Source organism: Hemiscyllium ocellatum, chromosome 37, assembly GCF_020745735.1.
Source record: "Hemiscyllium ocellatum isolate sHemOce1 chromosome 37, sHemOce1.pat.X.cur, whole genome shotgun sequence".
NCBI lineage: Eukaryota > Metazoa > Chordata > Chondrichthyes > Orectolobiformes > Hemiscylliidae > Hemiscyllium > Hemiscyllium ocellatum.
Genome location: NC_083437.1, coordinates 27,981,598 through 27,994,089, shown reverse-complemented (window position 1 = coordinate 27,994,089; position 12,492 = coordinate 27,981,598). Strand labels below are relative to the sequence as shown.

The window sequence follows — 12,492 nt, the reverse complement described above, 5'->3', positions numbered from 1 at the left end:
AGCAGGTATGGAGGGACTGCCTTATGAGGAAATTGAGCCTATACTCACTGGAATGAAGAAGCATGAGAGTTGACCTTATTGAAACATACAAGATTGAGACTTGAAAGGGTAAATACCTTTTGTGGAAGAATATGGGACCAGAGGACACGATCTCTGAATAAGAGGTCATGTATTTAAAAAGTATTTGAATAGTCTCTGATCTTTTGACATGAATGAGAGTTTCAGCAGCTGAGTTAAGGAAGGTTTGGAGTCAGGCAATTAGAAATGGAAGTAGACAGTTTAGGTGCTGCAGCAGAAATGGCTAAAAACTTGTGTGGAGAAGGAAGATATAGTCAAATATTAAATTACAAATTGGAGAAAACTTGCCATATTACAGTCACACAGAATGTCACTTATGACCTTAAACTAAGGCAGAATCCTGCTTGTAATTGTGAGAAAGAAATATATGAACTTAGGAGGCAACACCACATTCAAGAACTTGAGAGGAGATTCTCTATTCACCAGGTATTATGAACATTCACTCCTTGATCCTGTTTCCTCATACAATTAGATGGTACTAATTGGCGCTCTGAAAGCTAGCACAGGCACTTCCAAATACACCTGTTGGACCATAACCTGGTGTTCTGTGATTTTTAATTTTGTCCATCCCATTCCAACACCAGCATCTCCACATCTTGCCTAACAATAACAGTTGTTAAATTTCATTTGATCTGTCCACACAGTTGTTTGGAATAACGTTTTCAGATTTATTTTGTGTATGAAGTGCTGTTTCTTGGCATTGCCTCTGAATAATTTAGTTGTAATTTTTTAAGATCTCTTCTCTTATTATGAATTCTATCACAGGATGTAGTTTATCTATATCCTATCAAATGTTTCAACATTAAGTCTAATATGACTCTTCAGAACTTCTCTTCTGAAGAGTCACACTAGACTTAAAACATCAACTGTCTCTCTCTTCACAGACGCTGACAGACCCTGTTTTATTTCCAGCATTATTCAGATTTTCCAGCATTTGCAATACTTTTTGATCGATTAAACAGTTGGACAATCTCAATTAGGTTTATTTAAATCAAACTCAATCCAAACCTTACCTGAGCAACATGTCCTCAGGCAAAGCTGTCCTACACCTGGTCCAAAGCAATCTTTAAATGTGGTGCCCAGAAGTGACCATAGTGTAACCATTGGAAAAACTCAATATTAAAGTTGATGCAAAGTTTCCACCTTTTTAAATTTATCAACTTGTTCAGCTATTTTATGGTGCACATCAGGTAGGTCACGAACCCAGACTTTCTGGCCTAGATGCTGCTATACCACAAGCACTTTCACCCTTCGGGATATTGTCTTTCAGATGACCACTAACATTTCGTTAGCTTCTGCACTTAATCATTTGCTTTTTAGTACGGTTCTTCCTGGGGCATACCAAAGCACTTTACAGTCAACAAAACACTTTTGTTAATGCTGTAATTTAGGAAAAAGTTGTAACACTACTAAAAGGCATTATGAACTGAGACCTATTTACTCAGCAAAAACTTAGTCTCTAACAAGAAATTATTCCACATAGTTTATGACAATCACTCCACTGTAGTCAAATCTTGTTAAACCAATGTGACCTAGAGCCAAGTGAAATATTACATCTCTCAAGATATTTAAGTTGCCAGGCTGTTCAGCATGTCAAATGGAAACAAAGACCAAACTCGCCTACAGGACAAGGCAGCAGAAGACATGCCCTGTGAAACGTGACCTACAACACAGTAAAAATCAATGTCAGCATGAACATTTCAATACAATATGCGTTTAGTATTAGCTTTGTCTCCAGTGGTAGCAAAGGATAGATGCTGGAGCATTGGAACAGGAAGTCAACTAAATGATATACACAGTCTTAAGTCTAATTGTCAGGATATCTATTTTTAAAAAAGACAATATAGACATGATTGAGGGTTTTCAAGGTGAAGGAAATGGATAGATGTTGATTGGTCAGTGTTTTAATTTGAATTATCCAGTCAGTGCAGGTTAGACTCCAATGACATGACTGCAGTGTCTGTATTTTAAATATACTATGGAATTTACATGTCAAAAGTGAACTTGAGTTTCAACAGAAAACCACTTTTGTTAAATGAAATATCAATTGGTTGGAATCCAACTGTTGCCATTCTGCTTGGCTGCATTAGGAAATCAAAAACGTTCTAAAAGTTTCTTTCCTGAATTGGTCCATTTTATGCATTATAAGGCCACACAATGAATGCCTCAAAACGTGTATTCGCTACATTGTTTTAATGGGAAATGTTAGATCCATTGGAATTAAAACATTTACTGTCTTTCTCTCCAAACATTGCCAAACCTGTTGGGTTTCTCAATCACATTGGTGTTTACTGCATTGGTCTTTTATAGCTTTTTTAATATATCACCCAAAAGTATTTCATTGTGGCGGCTTGAAAAGGTCCTGTACAAAAAAATTACATGCTGGCCAGTCCTGAGTAACGAGAGGTTTTAATAAGAGAAAGCACTGCACCTCTTAACAGTGAGGATCTGAAAGAGGCTGAGGTAACTAGCTGTCGTCAGGAACAACCACCTAACAGATGCTCTTAACTTAGGTGCCAATAAAATGGTTTGTTGGTGCAAATTGACAAATCTGCTACAGCTGCATAAAATTGCTTTTAAAAGTTACTAACTGCTAATTCTGCTATAGCTGCATAATTGACTAACCATAGTCTGCTTCAATAGAGATTAACAGACCATGCTCCCTTTACAGCACAGAAATAACTAGCCAAGACAAGAAATTACTGGCCATCCTAACTGACCTTCAGATGCAGGTGCAATGGCTCGGTTAGTGATATAAGGTAGCCTGAGTGTTGGAAAACAAAGTTGTTTCCCAGGAAATATCATTCATTGAACCAATGAACTGTCAAATAAAGTGATATCACATATTGATTGGTAATTGTTTGTATGTACTATGCGATCACAGCCTCTACCCTTCTTTAATAAAAGTATAAAAATGTCTTTGTCTTCAGCCATGTGCGCAGCTCCTCCAAGGAACACAGAGGTATATAATCCGTTTCTGGGCGCTCGGTGCCCCGCCATATGAAAATTAAAGAGTGAAGTCTCAAAAGCCAGACAGATTGTGAGTGTTTATTGACCGATCTCAGAACACAGACACTCTGCCGGGGCCCAGATTTTCATCTGGTGCCGTGACTCTGATTTGGTATGGACAGTGGTGTAAGAGCCTCAAGTCCTCCAATATTGAGTGTAGAGGAATCGGCCAGCCAGACTGAGTATTTTCTCATTTGGTTTTCCTTGCATTCAATTTCAGTTGACTCGACCCCTCACTGTCTATCGTCTAAGTCCAGCCAGAAAAGAGATCTGTCCTAGTCAGAATTCATTTTAAAAAAAAGGAGTCGGGGACTCCCACCAGCAGGTCGGGGATCTGTGGATCAGGGATCCAAATAAAGTCAGGGACTCCACTAATAGGTCGGGGACTCAGATGCAATTGAGTTGTTGCCTAAATTGATTCCAAATTGTCCTGCGAAAGATGAAGACAGTATCGCGATACATTATAATGAGACTGTTGAGGATTTTTGGAAAGTTCAGAAAGGTTACGGAAGTCATTAGTTTTGTTGTTAAGTTATTGAATAGTGAAGATCTTAAGTCGTGATTATAAAACAAGGCTGTTTTATAATCCCGACCTAAGATCTTCACTATTCAATAAGTCATAATATAAACAAGATGGAAGATCTGTCTTCTTCATGGACAAAACTATGTGAAAAGTGTCCGGAAAAGTCTGAAAGTTTGTGAAAACTTTCTGTCGCCTTAAATAAGACATTGGGTGATGAGCAGTGGCCACTGAACAGCCCTAAAAATACTCAATTGGTTAAATCAGCCCAGTAATTGATTTGGCGACCAAATCTGGGCTCAACATTGAAAGTATTGATTGGACTGTGACAGCAATTTTGTGTGAAAGCCACAAAGAATCAGTTTTCTGTTCATGGGAGAACACTGCCACCAAATTGGGATTGAATTAACCAATGATGGTCTATGAAATCTACTGAGGCCCTCAAAAATGAATGTGCTCGAGTCAAACATAGACATAAACAAAAAGTAGCCACCAGTGACTGATAATCAAAAAGAACTGTGCAGTTCGATGGTTGGCCTTGGTTTGGGTACGGGAGACAAAGAAAATTCAGATTTAAATGATTGGTGTTTCTTATCTGCGCCTTGCACTGGCACCACCTCTCCCACCCCCACCTAACCCGTAAGCAGCTCTTAATGCACTCGTCCTCCCTGCGCCCCCCATTTGTTCCAGTCCCTACTACATCGACAAGTCAAGCGCCAACAGCCCTAACCGCTTTCCCACATATTATTCAACCTCCTGCTTATCAAGCTGTTGTTGCCCCTCATTCTCAAACCCCTATGGCTCCCCCGTCATTCTCCCACCTGGATTCACCCCCACTACTGCCACTTCCTCAGACTCAAATTCCCGTTAGTTCAGCAGCTGCAGCTCGTCCTCAGACATACGCTGTAGCGTGCCACGCCTCTTCCACCACTCCCTCCTCAGTTTACCAATCCTGATGCTTGGAATACCTCACAATCAAATGAAATTGAGATCTCGCCAATCCTCTAAAAAGTCTCACCGTGCTTTGCCACAACTCATTCAACAATCAGAAACCCCATTGAGTTTCTCTTGAGGACTCGGGAGATGAAATACCCGCTCCAGGCATGCTCCCTATAAGAGAACTGCCGAATCCGCAGGCTGGCGCTGCCAGTCAAAATGCCTCTGTGTTTACTGCCCTTGGAAGCCCATGAAATTATTTCTATTCTCAGTAATGCTCTGGCCCGCTACAAGGCTCCCCAATAGGTTGATGATTTCCTATACACCACGATTAAAGTTTACGATGGCACTGCCAAAGACTTTTGGGCTCTTCTTCAACAGATCCTTACCCGAATGAATATGCCCGTTTCACTGAACGTGTTGGTTATACTGATTTTGCTGCCCTCGCCAATGTCGTGGCTCACGACCAGCAGTGACAGAATGATATCCTTGCTGCTACTTCCTCCATATTGGCAAAACCTATTGACCTTACTAGTATCCTCGAACTTCGCCCTTAAAAGTAATGAATCTGCTGAACACTTTCTTGGACGCTTTCGAGAATGTTATGAGTCCTATTCTGGGGATCAGGCTTTGAATTTCCATGTTGTTAATGCTAAATATAGCTATGTTATTGAACTGTCTGCCACTCTGTGTCACCATTGCAGTTAAGACAAATAACCTGAACTGGGTCGACGGAAATCCCAATCAACTTCATCGTTCCGTTAAGGCTTAATGGAAACATCAGAGCAAGGACAAGGTGCCGACCTGCGTAAAGTGTGAATTTGTTGTCCAGGAAGAGACTTCTTAACAATTATCTATGTATTGCAGTAGCAGTCCTTCATCCTTTCGAGGCCACATTTGTGGACATGGCCAGGGGCGGTCCCTCCCAGATAACTTCCTCAGAGCTGTTTCAATTGTGGCAACCCATATCACTGGGTTCGTCACTGCCCAACCCAAGGCTGCTTTATTTGTTGCCACCCTTTTCACTGGACGTCTAATTGCCCTAAGGGACAACAGGGGGGAGGCAGATATGAAAGTTACCCTCAGAAAACTCCCTAATAATAATCACCCTTTAGATTAGATTAGATTACTTACAGTGTGGAAACAGGCCCTTCGGCCCAACAAGTCCGCACCGACCCGCCGAAGCGAAACCCACCCATACTCCTACCCTTACATCTGCCCCTTACCTAACACTTTGGGCAATTTAGCATGGCCAATTCACCTGACCTGCACATTTTTGGATTGTGGGAGGAAACCGGAGCACCCGGAGGAAACCCACGCAGACATGGGGAGAATGTGCAAACTCCACACAGTCAGTCGCCTGAGGTGGGAATTGAACCCGGGTCTCTGGTGCTGTGAGGCAGTAGTGCTAACCACTATGCCACCGTGCCGCCCTTTGTTGCAAGCAAGAGGCAGAAGACGATTCACTAATTTTTTGCAAAATAATCTTTTTTCCCCAATGACTAAGGAACTTTTCTTTGAAGTCGGTGTCCTGCAAGCAGGAACCTACAGTCTTTCTTAAAGTTGAAGACAGATGGTATTTCTTTCTGATTGACACAGGAGCCTCATTGTCCTCGTGAAATCTGACATGAACCTTCCAATTTCTAAGACAACCCAAAAATTATCTAGCTTGCAAGGAGAAACCCACCATTGTCCAGTTTCTGATCCAGTCCCTGTCTATTTCCAAGGCTATTCCCTGGACCACTGCTTTGTGATTACTACCACATTATCCTGCAACATAATGGGACGAGATCTGCTATGTGCTTTCAAGTCAAAATGCCTGTTCCCCTGATGGTGTCCAACTTGATTAGGACTCAGGTGAACACCAACTGTACATGTCCACTAAACCCCAATGGTAGTCGCTTTGACCTTGACACCCAAAGTTCTGGAAATCATGTTGCCCTTGCTGACAGACCAAGACCTATCCCTTGAATGTTTTTTCAGGGATTATAATGGTAGTGAATGCACTATACAGATCCTGGCTCGGGTCACCAGGCCGGAGGGTGAAGCAGATTATGTTCAAATACCCACTCACCTATGGAAACAGGCAGATACCCCAGCCCTTCACATCACCAAGAAGGTCAATCTGCCTTCTCGTGCTAAAGACCGGGACCCCTTTGTCCACCGTGCAACCACCAGAGTTGATCCACACTGCTATCATCTACAAACAATCCAAAGAGGGATGATTATCCTCTATTATTCAAATCTTACCCCTCAGTGCCTCACTCCTGCACCACGAAAGTCAGGATGTCCACCTTGATGTACGAGCTGAAACATCTTCTCATGTCGGACTTACGGAATTGTAAACCCATTCAGATCGCTCTAAAACCAAATGTTATTCTACCATCCATCCGCCAATACCTGCTGAAACAACAGGTAATACCGAGCCTCATTGCTCTGATTGATGACTTTCTCCGCCAAGGCATCTTGGTCCCTTGCCAATCTCCCTGTAACACTCCAATTATGGGTGTCCTAAAACCTGGCAAGCCAGACCAGTATAGACTGGTTCAAGACTTAAGAGCTATCAACACTATTGTACAGTGTCTTCATGTCCTGATCCCAAATCCAGCTCATATTCTAATCTCAGTACCATCAGATGCTAAAATTTTCACTGCAACATGCTTTTTTCTCTCTGCGTCTTCATGAAGACAGTCAGTTGATGTGGACCCAACTACTCAAGGCTTCATACATTCTCCAACCCTTTTCTCTCAGGCCTTACAGAAACAATTGCAGTCTCTCACCCTCACAGGTGGGTTTGCACTGATCCAATATGTAGACGACTTCCTTGTTGCCCGTCTAGATAAAAGAGTCAAATTGCTCCAATGTTGTCATCCTCCTCAACTATCTGAAACACCTGGGTTGTGTTGTCGCTCCCAAAAAAGGTTTCAATTGCACAATGCCAGGTAAAGTTTCTAGGTTTCATCCGGTCAGCTGATTCACGCTCTCTCGAACAGAGCCCCATCACTCCTATTGACAACTTCCCAATCCCAACAACTGCGAAAAAGCTTCGCTAATGGCTAGGCATGGTCAACTTCTGCCGACAATGGATCCGGAACACTGCTCTCCTCTTTAGGGTGTAGAAAGGAAGAAACTTAGCCACCAGGATACATGAACACCAGCTAGCCACAAAAAGACACGACCCCCTCTCCCTCATACCCCTACACATGGATGAAAAAAAAACACCATTTCGACTGGGACAACACATCTATCCTGGGACAGGCTAAGCAAAGACATGCCAGAGAATTCCTACAGGCCTAGCACTCCAACCACAACGCCATAAACAAGCACATAGATCTAGATGCCATCTATCAACCCCTCAGAAAACGAACAGGAAATGACATCACCACAAACCCCAGGAACCCCATCCAGGAGAAAGATATAAATAGAAAGCAGGAGACAACAGCTACGCTTCACTTGGACGTTGCCATTGATGATGTTACCTAGCCAGGTAATGAATCGTCTGGATATCAAACCTACAGCTCAGTGAGCAAACCTACACCCTAAACCTCAACCTGAGCTACAAACCTTCACAAACTTTGCAACTGCTCTCCTCGTTAAGATGTTGACACCTTTTACTTCTGCGAAGGGGCCTTCAAGCTCTCCTCAGAAGCAAAGCAAGCCTTAGACGAACTTAAACAAACCTTCTCAAAGCTGGAACTTGTGACCAGACCCTCTCCAACAGACCTTTCCAACTTGTGTGCACTATTCTGGATGACTGTGCTTCCTCAGGTCTCACTCAGCTACCATCCAGTTGCCGATTTCACTACTAAACTGGACTCTTGCCTTCGGACATCCCTGTTTTACTCAGGTCCATTCTGCTATTTATCTTAGTTTACAGTCCGCAGAAAACCTCACATTTCAGCAGGACATTATCGTCTACAGTTCTCATGAAGTGATCGCCCTGTTAGGTCAATTGCAAACTCAACAGTTGACTGCTGCTCACCAAAACCATTATGAGATTTACCTCAACAACTGAACTGACCTTTAAGTACTGTACCACCATTAATCCTGCCGATTTCCTTGCACATCCCTCATCATCCTTACTCACTCCAGATCATGACTGTTTTCTCCTCATCAAATGAAGACATCCAAATTCATCCAGATCGTTCCAACGCTCTCATCCCAAACCCTGATATTAAAAATGTTCACTGATGGTAGTTCTTCTATTGACCATATAGGTACTCGCCTCTTAGGCTACACGATAGTTGATAACCATGGCTCCGTCCTGGAATCAGCTTCTTTTGAGATTCCCTTTCTTGCCCAACAAGCTGAACTTTTTGCCCCGATCCATGCCTGCGTCCTCAGGACTGGCCTTCATATTAACATTTACACCGAGTCCCGCTATGCTTTCAGAATTGTGCATGATTTTTTTCAGCTCCAGAAAAAAATAGAGGGTTTTTGATGTCTTCAGTGACTCCCAGTTCTCACCGCCAGCTCATCTCGGACCTTTTAACCGTGCTCCTGCTCCCAAAACAGGTTTCTATTATGAAAGGTGTCAGCAAAATAAGTATATTTTGGTCACTGTTGATGTTTTCTTCTAAATGGGTTGAAGCTGACCCCACTTCCAACACTTCAAAATGTTTTACTCTGAAATTATTCCTGCTTTGGTATTCCTTTCTGCCTGTCTTCTGACAATGGTTCTCATTTTATTGGTGATATTAATGAGCAATTATGCTTTCATTTTGATATCCGCCCAACAACTTCATGGTGCTCATCGCCCACAGGCTGCAGGGCTCGCGGAGCGTTGTAACCAGGCACTGAAAACTAAACTTGCCAAATTGACTTCTGAGACAGGTCTTTCCTGGGTTAGGCTGTTGCCTCTGGTATTGTTCCAACAATAATGCACTCCTGTGAGTAAAACTCACTTGCCCTCCGCTTCAGAGAATATCCCTGGGACACCTGCACCAATCAACCCCACCAGCCCATGACTGAACATTTCAACTCCCCCTCTCACTCTGCCGAGGACATGCAGGTCCTGGGCCTCCTCAACTGCCACTCCCTCACCACCTGACGCCTGGAGGAAGAACGCCTCATCTTCTGCTTTGGAACTCTTCAACCCCTTGGCATCAATGTGGACTTCACCAGTTTCCTCATTTCCCTCCCCCCCCTTACCCCAGATCCAATCTTCCAGCTCAGCACAACCCTCACGACTGTCCATCTTCCTTCCCACCGATCTGCTCCACCCTCCTCTCTGACCTATCCCCTTCATTCCCACCTACTGCACTCTCAGCTACCTTCTCCCCAGCCCCACCCCACTCCCATTTATCTCTTCACCCCCCGAGGCTCCCAGCCTCATTCCTGATGAAGGCTTTTGCCTGAAACGTCGATTTTTCCTGCTCCTTGGATGCTGCCTGACCCACTGTGCTTTTCCTGCACCACTCTAATCTTCAGCATCTGCAGTACCCACTTCTGTCTCTTATCGCAAACTGTTTTGTAAACCGACGAATCATAAGTGACATTTTACAACACTAGAAAAAGAACCAGGGCTCCTTGGTAGGAAAATATACAGATACTCAAAATTGCAAATGGATAGTTATGCACAAGTGGAAGGTAATCCTTTAAGTGTAAGAGAAATAGAACACCATGACATAGTACTAACACTCATTTCACTGAGCAAAATGAATCTTTCCTATACAATAAAACTACAGATGCTGGAAATCTGACTTCAGTTTTGAAGAAGGGTCACTGGACTCAAATGATTAACTCTGCTTTCTCTCCACCGGTGCTGCCAGAACTGAGGTTTTTCCAACAATTTGCTTTTGTCTCATCCTTTCAAAATAGGCCTATACTGCATCCACATTGAGTGTATTAGCACAAAGTTCCTTTGTAGCGAACATCACAATTGTGTATCACCTTGTTTCCTTAACATTTAGTTAATTTTCCTTTTCTGAACCCAATAGTTCTGAAGCCAACCACAGCACTGAAGTTACTACAAACTAATAAATGCTCTCTCAAATCTTGCTGCCACATACTGCTTCACTTGTTCTAGCCTTAAGTAGTCAGTCCATCCATATCAACTGTGTATGGATGATGTGACCACCTATGTTTTAATTAAAAGATGAGGGATGACCCAGAGGCTGATTATGGCTGTGTATGTCAGACCACAAGCACATCAACCTGCTCATTCGTTGCAAGAAGAACCATTGCGCCATTCAACATTTCAGGTCATTGGACAACCAAGATAGACATCCCATTAGAAGCTATTCCTGTCAAAAAGTTGGAACACCTTGTCTAAATTAGAACAACGTTTCTGAATCCACTAGTCGAAACAATTCCTCTAAAATTTTACTCGTACACATATCAATAGTCAATTAATAATCTCCTCCACTTAACCTGTAAAAAAATCTATATTTTTGCATTTCTAAATTGGGAAATGTCAACATAGATACTACCATGATGATTGTATGGCCATTTAAAATCCACTGAATATCTTTGTAATTGTCAAGGCCTATGCTCGTACATCAGTCTTACCCACGGGATTTCCTCATCGTGAAAAACATTTTGAATCGTATGTCATAATCTTTTAAAAATTACCCCGCAAACATTCCAATCAAAAAACCTTTAAAACTGATATTCGGTTTTACAAACTTGCCTCGGTATAGTGCATTCAATTTGAATAACTTTTTTTTAAACTAAGTCCATTTTAAACCCAATAACGTTTAAATTTCTTCTGAGAGCGCGCAGATGCCAGTCATGTCGCAATTCACAGCCCGAGGAAATGAATCGCCAGAGGACAGCATCCCCACATCTTTAAAAAGATCATAAATCCCTTCGGAATTGCTTTAAACCGATTATCTCTCAAATAAATGATGAAGTCGGGGGGTTGGGTTGGGGTGGGGGCACTGTATAAACCAGCCGCATGCCATGTTGGAGATGAATAGAGCTGACCGCCCACCGGGGCTTACCACAATCTTCTCCGGCGCTAGCATCCGACTCTGCGAGTTATAACAGCGCTTTGACATCGATTTACTCATTTACATTAAAAGACAGGGTATTCAAATTTCAGTTTGCTTTGATTTTCCTCGCTGCTCGGTTTAAATACGACGCACGAGTTATTCTTTTTCTTGAAAAAAATAATTCTCACCCGAGTTTTATCATAGCCAACTCTAATTTGTAATTTCGTTTGCTCATGCTGCGGTTAAAGAGTTTGCGTTATTTTTTTTCCGCTCTAATTTATTAACGACCACCACGCTCCGATACGCACCTCCAACGCTCTCCTCTTGTTTTTGCCGCCTCTGCCCCAACACCGGCACGCGCCGCCCCGCAACCGGACCTGCTGCTCCCCACCCCCCCAGGATGTCCCGCCTCCGCACCACAGCCATTGGCCCTGGCCCGCGCCGCTGCGGCGAGGCCCCTTCTCCTAATTGGATCTGACCTCTTGCCAATCAGATCCACGACGGCTGTGGATTGGGGGAAGCTTGAGGGCGCGCGGAGGCGGGGTTGAAATGGCCGACTGTTGTCAAGAGTTTCACCTCAAAATGAAAATCGGTTGGGACGCTCATTTTCCTCACTCGTTTTAAAAGGTTAAAAAAAAGGATCAACAGCAGAAAAACTATTGACTCGTCATTGACGGTAAAATCAATCTTTGAATACGTATCAATAGATTTTTGGAGACTAAATGACATGTAGAAAGAAAAGGCAGGTGGCTATAAACCATGATCGAAGTGAAAGACAGAGCAGACTCGACAGGCGGAATGCCCCATTTACGTTCCTGTTACTGACTAGCCTTCAGAATACAGGAATGATAAATAGATGGGCATTCTGTAAAGGATAAAGATCGGGGGTGTACAACCCAGCCTAGTAGAAAGAGGAATAGATTGGAGAATCTCAATTTCCTTCTTTTCCTCTAGATAAGTACTACTTAAACATGATGAAGTTTGCATGCTGTTTGTTATACAAATAAAAGAATG

General features: G+C 42.9%; 1 protein-coding gene across 4 annotated transcripts in view; it reads right to left on the bottom strand.

The window, feature by feature from the left end:
• The window catches only part of kcnab2a (potassium voltage-gated channel subfamily A regulatory beta subunit 2a), a 277,744-nt gene extending 265,874 nt beyond the window's left edge, over positions 1–11,870 (bottom strand). The window contains exon 1 of one of the 4 annotated variants that reach the window (XM_060852371.1): positions 11,787–11,870. The gene's annotated coding sequence lies outside the window, so the exon portion shown is untranslated. Of the gene's footprint in view, positions 1–11,666; positions 11,747–11,786 lie in introns of those variants that run through there. The other 3 variants (XM_060852370.1, XM_060852375.1, XM_060852373.1) reach the window with 3 other exon arrangements.
• Between the last annotated feature and the right edge of the window lie 622 nt (positions 11,871–12,492).